The 18,139-nt window shown below is 36.9% G+C and overlaps 1 non-coding gene and 1 pseudogene across 1 annotated transcript; one reads left to right on the top strand and one right to left on the bottom strand.

Moving 5' to 3' along the window:
- Positions 1 to 9,917: 9,917 nt before the first annotated feature.
- On the bottom strand, positions 9,918 to 10,021 carry LOC112799508 (small nucleolar RNA R71). The gene has a single exon (XR_003201084.1). It is a non-coding gene; the product is annotated as a small nucleolar RNA R71 (small nucleolar RNA).
- A 6,924-nt stretch (positions 10,022 to 16,945) lies between these two features.
- Positions 16,946 to 17,662, top strand: LOC112794863 (uncharacterized; annotated as a pseudogene).
- Positions 17,663 to 18,139: the final 477 nt, after the last annotated feature.

The raw sequence follows: 18,139 nt of genomic DNA, 5'->3' as shown, positions 1-18,139 counted from the left end.
GGTTAAAGTCATGATCCAAAGTAAAAAGAGTGTGCTTAAGAACTTTGGACACCTCTAACTGGGGACTTTAGCAAAGCTGAGTCACAATCTGAAAAGGTTCACCCAGCTATGTGTCTGTGGTATTTATGTATCTGGTGGTAATACTAGAAAACAAAGTGCTTATGGCCACGACTAAGACTCATAAAAGTAGCTGTGTTCAAGAATCAACATACTTAACTAGGAGAATCAATAACACTATCTGAAATTCTAAGTTCCTATATATGCCAATCATTCTAAACTTCAAAGGAAAAAGTGAGATGCCAAAACTGTTCAGAGGCAAAAAGCTACAAGTCCCGCTCATCTAATTAGGACTAATATTCATTGATATTCTGGAATTATAGTATATTATCTTCTTTTTATCCTAATTGATTTTTAGTTGCTTGGGGACAAGTAACAATTTAAGTTTGGTGTTGTGATGAGCGGATAATTTATACACTTTTTGGCATTGTTTTTAGATAGTTTTTAGTATAATCTAGCTATTTTTAGGGATTTTTTCATTAGTTTTTATGCTAAATTCACATTTCTGGACTTTACTATGAGTTTGTGTGCTTTTCTGTGATTTCAGGTAATTTCTGGCTGAAATTGAGGGACCTGAGCAAAACTCTGATAGAAGGCTAACAAAGGACTGCTGATGCTGTTGGATTCTGACCTCCCTGCACTAGAAATAACTTTTCTAGAGCTACAAAACTCCAAATGGCGTGCCCTCAACGGCGTTGGAAAGTAGACATCCAGAGCTTTCCAGCAATATATAATAGTCCATACTTTATTCGTGATTAGATGATGTAAACTGGCGCTCAACGCCAGTTCCATGCTGCATTCTGGAGTCAAACGCCAGAAACACGTCACAAACCAGAGTTGAATGCCAAAAAACACGTTACAACTTGGCATTCAACTCCAAAAGAAGCCTCTGCACGTGTAAAGCTCAAGCTCAGCCCAAGCACACACCAAGTGGGCCCCAGAAGTGGATTTCTGCAACAATTACTTACTTCTGTAAACCCTAGTAGCTAGTCTAGTATAAATAGGACATTTTATTATTGTATTAGGCATCCTGGATCCTGGATTGTATTTTTTGATCCTGTGATCATGTTTTGGGGGCTGGCCATTCGGCCATGCCTGAACCTTCATCACTTATGTATTTTCAACGGTGGTGTTTCTACCCACCATAGATTAAGGGTGTGGAGCTCTGTTGTACCTCGAGTTTTAATGCAATTACTATTATCTTTTATTCAAATTCAATCTTATTTCTGTTCTAAGATACTACTCGTACTTCAACCTGATGGATGTGATGATCTGTGACACTCATCGTCATCCATCTCTATGAACGCGTGCCTGACAACCACTTCCGTTCTACAAGCGAAAGCTAGAGTGTGTATCTCTTGGATTCCTGATGCACGACGCATGGTTGCCCTCGCCTGACAACTGAGCCTTCCATTCCGTGAGATCAGAGTCTTCGTGGTATAAGCTAGAATTGATGGCGGCATTCATGAGAATCCGGAAAGTCTAAACCTTGTCTGTGGTATTCCGAGTAGGATTCCGGGATTGAATGAGTGTGACGAGCTTCAAACTCGCAATTGTTGGCCGTGATGACAAACGCAAAAGAATCAAGGGATTCTATTCCGACATGATCGAGAACCGACAGATGATTAGCCATGCCATGACAGAGCATTTGGACCTTTTTCACTGAGAGGATGGGATGTAGCCATTGACAACGGTGATGCCCTACATACAGCTTGCCATGGAAAGGAGTAAGAAGGATTGGATGAAGGCAGTAGGAAAGCAGAGATTCAGAAGGAGCACAGCATCTTCATACGCCTATCTGAAATTCCCATCGATGATCTACATAAGTATTTCTATCTTTATTTTCTGTTTATTTATTATTATTATTCGAAAACTCCATAACCATTTATTATCCGCCTGACTGAGATTTACAAGATGACCATAGCTTGCTTCAAACCAACAATCTCCGTGGGATCAACCCTTACTCACGTAAGGTTTATTACTTGGATGACCCAGTGCACTTGCTGGTTAGTTGTGCGAGGTTGTGAAGATAGTGCTAAGTTATAAACACGCATACCAAGTTGAATGCCATTATTAGAGATCACAATTTCGTGCACCATGTTTTTGGCACCGTTGCCGGGGATTGTTCGAGTTTGGATAACTGACAGTTCATCTTGTTGCTCAGATTAGGTAATTTTCTTTTTGTTTTATTTTCAAAAAAAATTTTAAAAAAATTTATCCCTATTTTTGAAAAAAATATTTTAATTAAAAATAAATTATTCTATGGCTTCAGAATTTTTAAGAATGGATTCTAGAGTTTCATGAAGTATCTTGAATTATAGCTGGCTGTAAAGCCATATCCAAATCCTTTTGGAATGAGACTTCAACTAATCACCTCAATGCATGTAATGCCATCCTAAAGCTGGCTGGCTATTAAGCCATGTCCAACCCTTGGATTGGAGCTTTAGGCTAACATTGAAAGATTCCTGGAATTCTTCTTAAAAATTTTGAATTTCTTATTTTCTTTTTCCTATATGCTTTTCGAAAAATATATACAAAAATCCAAAAAAATCATAAAAACATAAAAATAAAAATAAAATTTTGTGTTTCTTGTTTGAGTCTTGAGTCAATTTTTAAGTTTGGTGTCAATTGCATATTCATCTTATTCTTGTATTTTACGAAAATTCATGCATTCATAGTGTTCTTCATGATCTTCAAGTTATTCTTGGTAAGTCTTCTTGTTTGATCTCTAAATGTTCTTGTTTTGTGTCTCTTGTTGTTTTTCATGTGCATTTTTGCATTCATAGTGTCTAAGCATTAAAGATTTCTAAGTTTGGTGGCTTGCATGTTTTCTTTGCATCAAAATTTTTCAAAAATATGTTCTTGATGTTCATCATGATCTTCAAAGTGTTCTTGGTGTTCATCTTGACATTCATAGTGTTATAGCATGCATCATTGGTTTTGATCCAAAATTTTCATGTTTTGGGTCATAATTGTGTTTTTATCTGTCATCATTAAAAATTCAAAAAAATAAAAAATATATCTTTTCCTTATTTCTCTCAAAATTTCGAAAGTTTGGGTTGACTTAGTCAAAAATTTTTAAAATTAGTTGTTTCTTGTAACTCAAGTCAAATTTTCAAATTTTAAAAATCTTATCTTTTTTTAAAACTTTTTCAAAAAAATGAAATCTTTTTCATTTTTCTTACTCATTTTCGAAAATTTCTTTTTAAAAAAATATTTTTCTTAATTTTATCTTTATTTTCGAAAATTATGCTAACAATTAATATGATTGATTCAAAAATTTGAAGTTTGTTACTTTTTTGTTAAGAAATGTTCAATCTTTAAATTCTAGAATCTTATCTTTTAGTTTCTTGTTAGTCAAGTAATCAATTTTAAATTTTAAAAATTAAATCTTTTTAATCATATCTTTTTATCATATCTTTTATATCATATCTTTTTCAAAATTTTATCTTTTTCAAAAATTTGATTTTAAAATATCTTTTCTAACTTCTTAACTTCTTATCTTTTGAAATTGACTTTCAAATCTTTTTCAACTAACTATTTGATTTCTAATTTATTTCTTATCTTTTTTTTTTCAAAACCACCTAACAACTTTTCTATCTATAATTTTCGAAAATACCTCCCTCTTTTTCAAAAATTCTTTTTAATTAATTAATTATTTCAAATTTTAATTTTAATTTTAATTCCCCTTTAATTTTCGAAAATCATTAACTCCTCTTCAAAAATTGTTTTCGAAAACTTCTCTCTCTCATCTTATTCTATTTATTTATTCATTTACTAACACTTCTCTTCATCTCCAATCTCTGCCCCTATCCTCACCCTTGTGTTTGGATTATTCATTCTTCTTCACTCTTATTCCCTTTCTTCTTCTACTAACATAAAGGAATCTCTATACTGTGACATAGAGGATTCCTCTTCTTTTTATGTTCTCCTCTCTTTCATATGAGCAGGAACAAGGAAAAAGGCATTCTTGTTGAAGCTGATCTGGAACCTGAAAGGACTCTAAAGAGGAAACTAAGAGAAGCTAAATTACAACAATCCAGAGACAACCTTACTGAAATTTTCGAACAAGAAAAGGAGATGGCAGCCGAACCCAATAACAATAATGCAAGAAGGATGCTTGGTGATTATACTACACCTACTTCCAAGTTTGATGGAAGAAGCATCTCAATCCCTGCCATTGGAGCAAACAATTTTGAGCTGAAACCTCAACTAGTTGCTCTAATGCAACAAAACTGCAAGTTTCATGGACTTTCATCAGAAGATCCCAACAAGTTTTTAACTGAGTTCTTGCAGATCTGTGAGACTGTTAAGACTAATGGAGTAGATCCTGAAGTCTATAGGCTCATGCTTTTCCCTTTTGCTGTAAGAGACAGAGCTAGAGCATGGTTGGACTCACAACCTAAGGATAGCCTGGACTCTTGGGATAAGCTGGTCACGGCCTTCTTGGTTAAGTTCTTTCCTCCTCAAAAGCTGAGCAAACTTAGAGTGGATGTTCAGACCTTCAAGCAAAAAGATGGTGAATCCCTCTTTGAAGTTTGGGAAAGATACAAGCAGATGACCAAAAAGTGTCCTTCTGACATGTTTTCAGAATGGACCATGATAGATATATTCTATTATGGTCTATCTGAGTTCTCTAAGATGTCACCGGACCACTCTGCAGGTGGATCCATTCACCTAAAGAAAACGCCTGCAGAAGCTTAAGAACTTATTGAAATGGTTGCAAATAACCAATTCATGTACACTTCTGAGAGGAATTCCGTGAATAATGGGATGATGCAGAGGAAGGGAGTTCTTGAAATTGATGCTCTAAATGCCATATTGGCTCAGAACAAAATGTTGACTCAGCAAGTCAACATGATTTCTCAAAGTCTGAATGGATGCCAAAATGCATCCAACAGTACTAAAGAGGCATCTTCTGAAGAAGAAACTTATGATCCTGCCTACAATTGCAGAGGTAAATTACATGGGTGAACCTTATGGAAACATCTATAATTTTTCATGGAGAAATCATCTAAATTTCTTGTGGAAGGATCAACAAAAGTCTCAACAAGGCTTTAATAATGGTGGAAGAAACAGGTTTAGCAATGGCAAGCCTTTTCCATCATCTTCTCAGTAACAGACAGAGAATACTGAGCAGAGCACCTCTAACTTAGCAAACATAGTCTCTGATTTGTCTAAGGCCACTTTAAGTTTCATGAGTGAAAAAAGGTCCTCCATCAGAAATTTGGAGGCACAAGTGGGCCAGCTGAGTAAGAAAGTCACTGAAACTCCTCCTAGTACTCTCCCAAGCAATACTGAAGAGAATCCAAAAAGAGAGTACAAGGCCATTGACATAATCAACATGGCCGAACCTAGAGAGGAAGGAGAGGACGTGAATCCCAATGAGGAAGTCCTCAAGGGACGTCTCTCAAGCAAGAAGGAGTTTCCTATTGAGGACCCAAGGGAATCTGAGGCTCATATAGAGACCATAGAGATCCCATTAAACCTCCTTCTACCATTCGTGAGCTCTGAAGACTATTCTTCCTCTGAAGAGGAAGAAGATGTAACTTGAGAGCAAGTTGCTCAATATCTAGGGGCCGTCATGAAGCTAAATCCCAAGTTGTTTGGTAATGAGACTTGGGAAGGTGAACCTCCCTTGCTCATTAGTGAACTAGATAAATGGGTTCAACAAACTCTACCTCAAAAGAAGCAAGATCCTGATAGATTCTTAATACCCTGTACCACAGGCACTATGACCTTTGAAAAGGCTCTGTGTGACCTAGGGTCAGGCATAAATCTTATGCCACTCTCTGTAATGGAGAAGTTGGGGATCATTGAGGTACAACCTGCCATATTCTTATTACAATTGGCAAACAAGTCAGTAAGACAAGCTTATGGATTGGTAGAGGACGTGTTAGTAAAGGTTGAAGGCCTTTACATCCCTGCTGATTTCATAATCTTAGACACTGGGAAGGAGGAGGATGAATGCATCATCCTTGGAAGACCTTTCCTAGCCACAGCAGGAGCTGTGATAGATGTTAACAGAGGAGAATTAGTCCTTCAATTGAATGGGGACGACCTTGTATTTAAGACTCAATGGTGTTCTTCTGTATACATGGAGAGGAAGCATGAAAAGCTTCTCTCAGTACAGAGTCAAACAAAGCCCCCACAATCAAGCTCTAAGTTTGTTGTTGGGAGGCCATATGAGCGGATAATTTATGCGTTTTTTAGCATTGTTTTTAGGTAGTTTTTAATAGGTTCTAGTTAATTTTAAGGAAGTTTTCATTAGTTTTTATGCTAAATTCACATTTCTGGACTTTACTATGAGTTTGTGTGTATTTCTGTGATTTCAGGTATTTTCTGGCTGAAATTGAGGGACCTGAGTAAAACTCTGATAAGAAGGCTGACAAAGGACTGCTGATGCTGTTGGAATCTGACCGCCTTGCACTCGAAATGGATTTTCTGGAGCTACAGAACTCCAAATGGCACGCTCTCAATGGCGTTGGAAAGTAGACATCCAGAGATTTCCATCAATATTTAATAGTCCATACTTTATTCGTGATTAGATGATGTAAACTGGCGCTCAACGCCAGTTCCATGTTGCTGTCTCGAGTCAAACGCCAGAAACACGTCACGAACCGGAGTTGAACGCCCAAAATACGTTACAACTTGGCGTTCAACTCCAAAAGAAGCCTCAGCTCATGGATAGATCAAGCTCAGCCCAAACATACACCAAGTGGGCCCTAGAAGTGGATTTATGCATCAATTACTTACCTTTGTAAACCCTAGTAGCTAGTTTAGTATAAATAGAACTTTTTACTAGTCTATTAGACACCTTTGATTGTATTATTCAATCTCTGGACGTTTAGTTCTGAGATCTTGGGGGCTGGCCTCTCGGCCATGCCTGGACCTTTCACTTATGTATTTTCAATGGTGGAGTTTCTACACACCATAGATTAAGGGTGTGGAGCTCTGCTGTACCTCAAGTTTTAATGCAATTACTATTATTTTCTATCCAATTCGACTTATTCCTATTCTAAGATATTTGTTGCACTTCAAATTGATGAATGTGATAATCCGTGACACTCATCATCATTCTCACCTATGAAAGTGCGTGACTGACAACCACTTCCGTTCTACATTAGGCCGGGCGCATATCTCTTGGATTCCTTAATCAGAATCTTCGTGGTATAAGCTAGAATTGATGGCGGCATTCATGGGAATCCGGAAAGTCTAACCTTGTCTGTGGTATTCCGAGTAGGTTTCCGGGATTGAACGACTGTGACGAGCTTCAAACTCCTGAAGGCTGGGCATTAGTGACAGACGCAAAAGAATCACTGGATTCTATTCCAACCTGATTGAGAACCGACAGATGATTAGCCGTGCTGTGATAGAGCATTTGGACCATTTTCACTGAGAGGATGGGATGTTGCCATTGACAACGGTGATGCCCTACATATAGCTTGCCATGGAAAGGATTAAGAAGGATTGGATGAAAGCAGTAGGAAAGCAGAGATTCAACAGGGACAAGCATCTCCATACACCTATCTGAAATTCCCACCATTGAATTACATGAGTAACTCTATCTTTATTTTCTGTTTATTTTATTATTTTTATTTAAACCAATAATCTCTTAAATTAGTTAAATCCACCTGACTGGGATTTACAAGATGACCATAGCTTGCTTCATACCAACAATCTCCGTGGGATCGACCTTTACTCACGTAAGGTATTACTTGGACGACCCAGTGCACTTGCTGGTTAGTTGTGACTAAGTGTAATTCACGTGTGAGAGCTACCAAATTATTGGAGCCATAGTTGATGATCACAATTCCGTGCACCAAGTTTTTGGCGCCGTTGCCGGGGATTGTTCGAGTATGGACAACTAACAGTTCGTCTTGTTGCTTAGATTAGGTAATTTTCTTTTCAAAAAGTTTTGAAAAAAATTTTCAAAAAATTTTTTCTTTATTTTCATTTTTCTAAAGAATATTTTCGAAAAAAATAATAAAAATACAAAAAAATCATAAAATCATAAAAATAAAAAATATTTTGTGTTTATTGTTTGAGTCTTGAGTCAACTTTTAAGTTTGGTGTCAATTGCATGCTTTAAAAATTTTTCTTGCATTTTTCATGGTGTTCTTCATGATCTTCAAGTTGTTCTTGACAAGTCTTCTTGTTTGATCTTGATGTTTTCTTGTTTTGTGTTGTTTGTTATTTCTCATATGCATTTTTCGTTTGTTAGAGTCCATGCATTAAATATTTCTAAGTTTGGTGTCTTGCATGTTTTCTTTGCATAAAAAATTTTTCAAAATTATGTTCTTGATGTTCATCATGATCTTCAAAGTGTTCTTGGTGTTCATCTTGACATTCATAGTGTTCTTGCATGCATCATGAGTTTTGATTCATAATTTTCATGTTGTGAGTCATTTTTATGTTTTTCTCTCTCATCATCAAAAATTCAAAAATAAAAAAAAATATTTTCCTTATTTCTCTCCAAATTTTCGAAATTTTGGGTTGACTTGGTCAAAAAATTTTAAAAATTAGTTGTTTCTTACAAGTCAAGTCAAATTTTCAATTTTAAAAATCTTATCTTTTCAAAACTTTTTCATTTTTATCTTATTGATTTTGAAAATTTCAAAATATTTTTTCAAAAGTCTTTTTCTTAATTTTATTTCAAAATTTCGAAATTACACTAACAATTAATGTAATTGATTAAAAAATTTGAAGTTTGTTACTTTCTTGTTAAGAAAGGTTCAATCTTTAAACTCTAGAATCTTATCTTTTAGTTTCTTGTTAGTCAAGTAATCAATTTTAATTTTAAAAATTAAATCTTTTTCAAAATATCTTTTTCTTAAAAATCTTATCTTTTTATCATATCTTTTTATCTTATCTTTTATCATATCTTTTTCAAAATTTTATCTTTTTCAAAAATTTGATTTCAAAATATCTTATCTAAACTTCTTATCTTCTTATCTTTTCAAATTTGATTTTAATATCTTTTTCAACTAACTATTTGACATTTTGTTTGTTTCTTATCTTTTTAATTAATTAACTAATTATTTTAAAATTTTAATTTTAATTCTATTTCATCTTTAATTTTCAAAAATCATTAACTACTTTTTCAAAATTATTTTCAAATTCTCTCTCTATTCTCTTCTTCTATTTATTTATTTATTTACTAACACTTCTTCACCTCTCTTCATCTCCAATCACTGCCTCTATCCTCACCCTTGTGTTTGGATTCTCCACTCTTATTCCTTTCTTCTTCTACTAATAATAAGGATCCTCTTTATTGTGACATAGAGGATTCTTCTTCCTTTTCTTTTTCTCTTCTCTCTCATATGAGCAGGAACAAAGAAAAAGGCACTCTTATTGAAGCTGATCCTGAACCTGAAAGGACTCTGAAGAGGAAACTAAGAGAAGCTAAATTACAACAATCCAGAGGCAACCTTTCTGAAATTTTCGAACAAGAAAAGGAGATGGCAGCCGAACCCAACAACAATAATGCAAGGAGGATGCTTGGTGATTTCACTAAACCAACTTCCAAATTTGATGGAAGAAGCATCTCAATTCCTGCCATTGGAGCAAACAATTTTGAGTTGAAACCTCAACTAGTTGCTCAAATTCAGCAGAACTGCAAGTTTTATGGACTTCCATCTGAAGATCCTTACCAGTTTTTAACTGAGTTCTTGCAGATTTGTGAGCTTATAAAGACGAATGGAGTAGATCCTGAAGTCTACAGGCTCATGCTTTTCCCCTTTGCTGTAAGAGACAGAGCTAGAACATGGTTGGACTCACAACCTAAAGATAGCTTGGACTCCTAGGATAAGCTGGTCACTGCCTTCTTGGATAAATTCTTTCCTCCTCAAAAGTTGAGCAAGCTTAGAGTGGATGTTCAGACCTTCAAGCAAAAAGATGGTGAATCCCTCTATGAAGCTTGGGAAAGATACAAGCAGATTACCAAAAATTGTCCTTCTGACATGTTTTCAGAATGGACCATATTAGATATATTCTATTATGGTCCATCTGAGTTTTCCAAGATGTCATTGGACCATTCTGCAGGTGGATCCATTCACTTAAAGAAAATGCCTGCAGAAGCTCAAGAACTTATTGACATGGTTGCAAATAACCAATTCATGTACACTTCTGAGAGGAATTCTGTGAATAATGGGACGCCTCAGAGCAAGGGAGTTCTTGAAATTGATGCTCTGAATGCCATATTGGCTCAGAACAAAGTGTTGACTCAGCAAGTCAACATGATTTCTCAAAGTATGAATGGATGGCAAAATGCATCCAACAGTACTAAAGAAGCAGCTTCTGAAGAAGCTTATGATCCTGAGAACCCTGCAATAGTAGAGGTAAATTACATGGGTGAACCTTATGGAAACACCTATAATTCATCATGGAGAAATCATCCAAATTTCTCATGGAAAGATCAACAAAAGCATCAACAAGGCTTTAAAAATGGTGGAAGAAAAGGCTAAGCAATAACAAGCCTTTTGTATCATCTTCTCAGCAACAGACAGAGAATTCTGAGCAGAGCCCCTCTAATTTAGCAAATTTAGTCTCTGATCTGTCTAAGGCCACTTTAAGTTTCATGAGTTAAACAAGGTCCTCCCTCAGAAATTTGGAGGCACAAGTGGGCCAGCTAAGTAAGAAAGTCATTGAAACTCCTCCCAGTATTCTCCCAAGCAATACAGAAGAGAATCCAAAAGGAGAGTGCAAGGCCATTGATGTAATCAATATGGCTGAATGCACAAGGGAGGAGAAGGACGAAATTCCTAGTGAGGAAGACCTCCTGGGACGTCTCTCAAGCAAGAAGGAGTTCCCTATTAAGGACCTAAAGGAATCTGAGGCTCATATAGAGACCATAGAGATTCCACTAAATCTCCTTCTGCCATTCATGAGCTCTGAAGACTATTCTTCCTCAGAAGATGATGAAGATGTGACTGGAGAGCAAGTTGCTCAATATCTAGGAGCCATCATGAAGCTGAATGCCAAGTTATTTGGTAATGAGACTTGGGAAGGTGAACCTCCCTTGCTCATTAGTAAACTTGATACATGGGTTCAGCAAACTCTACTTCAAAAGACACAAGATCCTGGAAAATTCTTAATACCCTGTACCATAGGCACCATGACCTTTAACAAGGCTCTGTGTGACCTAGGGTCAGGCATAAATCTTATGTCACTCTCTGTAATGGAGAAGCCGGGGATCATTGAGGTACAGCCTGCCTTATTCTCATTACAATTGGCAGACAAGTCAGTAAGACAGGCTTATGGATTAGTAGAGGACGTGTTAGTAAAGGTTGAAGGCCTTTACATCCCTGCTGATTTCATAATCTTAGACACTAGGAAGGAAGAGGATGAATGCATCATCCTTGGAAGACCTTTCCTAGCCACAGCAGGTGCTGTGATTGATGTTAACAGAGGAGAATTAGTCCTTCAATTGAATGGGGACTACCTTGTGTTTAAGGCACACGGCCATCCCTCTATAACAAAAGAGAGTAAGCATGCAGAACTTCTCTCAGTACAGAGTCAAAAAGAGCCCCCACAATCAAACTCTAAGTTTGGTGTTGGGAGGCCACCACCAAACTCTAAGTTTGGTGTTGAGAAGATCCCACATTCAAACTCTAAGTTTGGTGTTGGGAAACCTTCATCATGCTCTGAACTTCTCTAAGGCTCCATGAGAGCCCACTGTCAAGCTATTGACATTAAAGAAGCGCTTGTTGGGAGGCAACCCAATTTTTATTTATCTAATTTTATTTTATTTTATTGTTATTTTGTGTTTTAGTAGGTTCATGATCATGAGGAGTCATGAAAAAGTTATTAAAATTAAAAACAGAATCAAAAACAGCAGAGAAAAAATCACACCCTGGAGGAAGGACTTACTGGCATTTAAATGCCAGTAAGATGCATCTAGCTGGCGTTCAACGCCAGAACAGAGCATGGATCTGGCGCTGAACGCCAGTAACAAGCATGGAACTGGCGTTCAATGCCAGAAATATGCTACACATGGGCATTGAACGCCCAGAACATGCACCACTTCGGCATTTAAATGCCAGAATGGTATGCTAAGGCATTTTACATGCCTAATTAGTGCAGGGATGTAAATCCTTGACACCTCAGGATCTGTGGACCCCACAGGATCATTTCAAGATCTATGGACCCCACAGGATCCTCACCTAACATATTCTTCCCTCTTCTTCACATTCATCCTCTCTTCCCCATAAACACTCTTCCCCAAAAACCCTTCACCAATCACCTCAATCTCTCTTTCCAATTACCCCCCTTCACCACTCACATCCATCCACTCTTTCCCATAAACCCCACCTACCTTCAAAATTCAAAATTTCTTTCCCACCCAAACCCACCCTAAATAGCCGAACTTACTCCCTCTCCCCTCACTATATAAACCCCTCCATCCTTCTTCATTTTCACACAACACAACCCCCTCTTCTACACCTTGGCCAAATACACCTCCCCCCTCTCTCCTCCATATTTTCTCTTCCTCTTCTTCTTTTCTTTCTTCTCTTGCTCGAGGGCGAGCAATATTCTAAGTTTGGTGTGGTAAAAGCATAGCTTTTTGTTTTTCCATAACCACCTATGGCACCTAAGACCGGAGAAACCTCTAGAAAAGGGAAAGAGAAGACAAAAACTTCCACCTCTGAGTCATGGGAGATGGAGAGATTTATCTCTAAAGCTCATCAAGACCACTTCTATGATGTTGTGGCCAAGAAGAAGGTGATCCTCGAGGTCCCTTTCAAACTCAAGAAAAATGAGTATCCGGATATCCGACATGAGATCCAAAGAAGAGGTTGGGATGTTTTGACCAACCCCATTTAACAAGTCGGAATCTTAATGGTTTAAGAGTTCTATGCCAATGCATGGATCACTAGGAACCATGACCAAAGTATGAACCCGAATCCAAAGAATTATCTTACAATGGTTCGGGGGAAATACTTATATTTTAGTCCAGAAAATGTGAGCTTGGCGTTCAACTTGCCTACAATGCAAGAAAATGCACGCCCCTACACTAGAAGGGTCAACTTTAATCAAAGGTTAGACCAAGTCCTTATGGACATATGTGTGGAAGGAGCTCAATGAAAAAGAGACTCCAAAGGCAAGCCGGTTCAATTAAGAAGACTGGACCTCAAGCTTGTGGCTAGAGGATGGTTGGAGTTCATCCAGCGCTCCATCATCCCCACTAGCAACTGATCCAAAGTTACTGTGGATCGAGCCATCATGATTCATAGCATCATGATTGGAGAGGAAGTAGAAGTTCATGAAGTCATCTCCCTTGAATTCTACAAAATAGCCGAAAAGCCCTCTACCTTGGCAAGGCTAGCTTTTCCTCATCTTATTTGCCATCTATGTTATTCAGCTGGAGTTATCATAGAAGGAGACATCCCCATTGAGGAGGATAAGCCCATCACTAAGAAAATGATGGAGCAAACAAGAGAGCCCACTCATGGATCCCAAGGGACGCATGAAGAAGCTCATCACCAAGAAATCCCAGAGATGCCTCAAGGGATGCACTTTCCTCCCAACAATTATTGGGAACAACTCAACACTTCTCTAGAAGATTTGAGTTACAATATGGATCAATTAAGGGTGGAACATCAAGAGCACTCCATCATTCTCTATGAAATTAGAGAAGATCAAAGAGCAATGAGGGAGGAGCAACAAAGGCAAGGAAGAGACATAGAAGAACTCAAGGACATCATTGGTTCTTCAAGAAGAAAGCACCACCATCACTAAGGTTGACTCATTTCTTGTTCTTATTTTTCTGTTTTTCGATTTTTATGCTATATGTGTGTTTATGTTTTGTGTCTCTACCTCATGATCATTAGTATTGAGTAACGATGTCTTAAGGCTATGAATAATTCCATAAATCCTTCACCTCTCTTAAATGAAAAATGTTTCTAATTCAAAAGAACAAGAAGTACATGAATTTCGAAATTATCCTTGAATTTAGTTCAATTATATTGATGTGGTGACAATACTTTTTGTTTTCTAAATGAATGCATGAACAGTGCATAATTTTGATCTTGTTGTTTATGAATATTAAAATCGTTGGCTCTTGAAAGAATGATGAACAAAGAGAATGTTATTGACAATCTGAAAAATCATGAAATTTGATTCTTGAAGCAAGAAAAAGTAGTGAAAAAGCCAAAGCTTGCGAAAAAAATGGCAAAAATAAATTAGAAAGAAAAAGAAAAAGCAAACAAAAAAAGCCAATAGCCCTTAAAACCAAAAGTCAAGGGTAAAAAGGATCCAAGGCTTTGAGCATCAATGGATAGGAGGGCCCAAGGAAATAAAATACAGGCCTAAGCGGCTAAATCAAGCTGTCCCTAACCATGTGCTTGTGGCATGCAGGTCCAAGTGAAAAGCTTGAGACTGAGTGGTTAAAGTCGTGATCCAAAGCAAAAAGAGTGTGCTTAAGAACTCTGGACACCTCTAACTGGGGACTTTAGCAAAGCTGAGTCACAATCCGAAAAGATTCACCCAGCTATGTGTCTGTGGCATTTATGTATCCGGTGGTAATACTGGACAACAAAGTGCTTAAGGCCACGACCAAGACTCATAAAAGTAGCTGTGTTCAAGAATCAACATACTTAACTAGGAGAATCAATAACACTATCTGAAATTCTAAGTTCCTATATAAGCCAATCATTCTAAACTTCAAAGGAAAAAGTGAGATGCCAAAACTGTTCAGAGGCAAAAAGCTACAAGTCCCGCTCATCTAATTAGGACTAATATTCATTGACGTAAACTGGCGCTCAACGCCAGTTCCATGCTGCATTCTGGAGTCAAACGCCAGAAACACGTCACAAACCAGAGTTGAACGCCAAAAAATATGTTACAACTTGGTGTTCAACTCCAAAGAAGCCTCTGCACGTGTAAAGCTCGAGCTCAGCCCAAGCACACACCAAGTGGGCCTCGGAAGTGGATTTCTGCATCAATTACTTACTTTTGTAAACCCTAGTAGCTAGTCTAGTATAAATAGGACATTTTATTATTGTATTAGACATCCTGGATCCTGGATTGTATTTTTTGATCCTGTGATCACATTTTGGGGGCTGGCCATTCAGCCATGCCTGAACCTTCATCACTTATGTATTTTCAACGGTGGAGTTTCTACACACCATAGATTAAGGGTGTGGAGCTCTGTTGTACCTTGAGTTTTAATGCAATTACTACTATCTTTTATTCAAATTCAATCTTATTTCTGTTCTAAGATACTACTCGTACTTCAACCTGATGGATGTGATGATCCGTGACACTCATCATCATCCGCCCCTATGAACGCGTGCCTGACAATCACTTCCATTCTACAAGTGAAAGCTAGAGTGTGTATCTCTTAGATTCCTGATGCACGATGCATGGTTACCCTCGCTTGACAACCGAGCCTTCCATTCTGTGAAATCAGAGTCTTCGTGGTATAAGCTAGAATTGATGGCGGCATTCATGAGAACCCAAAAAATCTAAACCTTGTCTGTGGTATTCCGAGTAGGATTCTGAGATTGAATGACTGTGACGAGCTTCAAACTCGCGATTGTTGGGTGTGATGACAAACGCAAAAGAATCAAGGGATTCTATTCCGACATGATCGAGAACCGACAGATGATTAGCCGTGCCGTGACAGAGCATTTGGACCTTTTTCACTGAGAGGATGGGATGTAGCAAGAGTAAGATAATTGCCATTGGAAAAGTTGGTAAAATTTCTCTTCTTTTATCGATAATATTCTTCGAGTTGATGGATTGAAATACAATTTGATTAGCGTTAGTCAATTATGCGATCTTAGCTATTTGGTTTCTTTTAACCGAGTTGAATGCAAAGCTATTAATGAAGAAACTGAATCTATTATAATTATAGCCAAAAGGTGTGGTAATGTATATGGTTTTACCTTAGACGATTTGAAAAATCAAAATGTAAAATATTTTTCTTTTTTATTCTAAAAATTAAATTTGGCATAAAAGATTGGAACATGTTAGCATGTTTTAAATCTCAAAATTAATAAAAAAAAGTTAGTTAGAGGTCTTCCTAATATCAAGTTTAACAAAGACATTATTTGTAATGCTTGTCAAATGGGTAAATAAGTAAAATCATATTTTAAAGTTAAGGAAGATGTCTCAACGAAAAGAGTTTTGAAACTTTTGCATATTGATCTTTTTGGTCCTATTAGAACTCAAAGAGTAGGTAAAAAATCCTATGGCTTGGTTGGTTTTTTCCTTGCTCATAAGAAAGATGCTTTCCATGCTTTTGACAAATTTAGTAAAAGAGTTCAAAATAAAAAAGAATGTAAAATTTTTTCTATTAGAAGTGACCATAAAAAAATTTGAAAACTATATTTTTGAAATCTTCTTTGTCAAACTAGAATTTTACATAATTTCTCTTGTCCAAGAACTCCTCAACAAAATAGACTTGTGAAAAGGAGGAATAGAAGTCTCCAAGAGATGGCTAAAGCAATGCTATGTGAGAATGAAATTTTCAAATTTTTATGGGCTGAAGCTATTAACAATGCTTACTATATTTTGAACTGAACCATCATTAGAAAATTCTTGAAAAAGACACTTTATGAACTATGAAAAGGAACTCCTCCTACTTTGCACTAATTTTATGTTTTTAGAACACAATGTTTTGTTTTAAGAGAAAAGGATAAATAAGTCCATGAGTTTTTAAATTTTTGACAAATAAGCCCCTTAAAAAATTAATTACAAATACATCCTTAACCTTTGCAAACGGCAGACAGATACATCCTTTTGTCCATTTGCCTCTCCAAAAACAAATGAAGATGACTCAGGTGGTACCAATATATCCGTTATAAAGTGACGTGTCCATTACAGTGCCAAGGTGGCATGTAACAAAAAAGATAGAGGACAAATAGGTCTCTGCGTTAGAAAAATGTCAATATTTTGTTGAACAAGCAGATTCTCGATATTGGCAGTGAGGTTGGGGTTGCCAAACACTAGGCTGATCTCTTATGGTGAAATGTTAGATCAAGGTCGCCTCCTTACTGAATTTGCCTCCATCCTAATCATTGGTGACACTGACAACGTCTATGGCAATCCCATCAACCTCAAGAAAATAGTCAGGGGCTTCATCCGAGTGGTTTTTCTGGAATCCTTCTTGAGGATCAGGTCTCTCCCAAAGTATACGGCCACACACGAGGAAGGAAGGTGGTTTCCATGCAAAAGATTGTCAACAAGATTAAAGTTGCCGTCACTACTACTCGACACAAGATCGGCTCTAATATTGTCATCATTTCTTACACTAATGCTCGCCAGGCTGTCTCCCTCGACGAATATGCTTGAAGAAGTAGGCAAGACACCAATACTCACTCCTCAGTAAGTTAAAGACATTGATTACAAAATTGTTGTTTATCCTCTCTCCTTGATTGGTATCTCTATACGAGCAATACGAGTCATATCATTTACCAACACATTCACCAATCATTATTTAGTTGAATAGTTTTTAAGATTGAGATAAGATATGTTATGGTTGAATTTGTAGGATGCACTCCCTGCCCTTAAAAGACGTTGCATTCCTCTACTAGGAAGCATATTGTCTTTTGAAAAAATCAAAGATATCATAAGGTTCAACAAAGCAATATTTTTCTAACGCAGGTACTATTTGTCCTCTATCTTTTTGGTTACATGCCACGTTGGCATTGTAATGGATATGTTGCTCCATAATAGATACATCGGCGCCACCTCAGCCATCTCCATTTGCTTTTGGAGAGGCAAAAGGATGGAATGATGTATCCGTCCACCATTTGCAAAGGTCAGGAATGTATTTGTAATTAATTTTTATGAGGGAGTTATTTGTCAAAAATTTAAAAGTTCAGGGACCTATTTATTTTTTTCTTATTTTAAATATCAAAGAAAATCTAGAAAAATTTGATTCAAAAACATATGAAGGTATTTTTGTTGGTTACTCCACTTCTAGCAAGGCTTATAGAATTTATATTAAAATCAGTAAAACTATTAAAGAGACTATCCACATTACCTTCTCTGATACTAATGCTTTTTCTAGTGTTCTTAATAGATGATTGTGCAAATATTCCAAATATTGAAGCTATACAAGTCACTACAAGCC

This window comes from Arachis hypogaea, chromosome 4, assembly GCF_003086295.3.
Source record: "Arachis hypogaea cultivar Tifrunner chromosome 4, arahy.Tifrunner.gnm2.J5K5, whole genome shotgun sequence".
In the NCBI taxonomy this organism is placed as follows: Eukaryota; Viridiplantae; Streptophyta; class Magnoliopsida; order Fabales; family Fabaceae; genus Arachis; species Arachis hypogaea.
The sequence above is the reverse complement of the archived record's forward strand: the minus strand, read 5'-3'. Positions and strand labels throughout refer to the sequence as shown.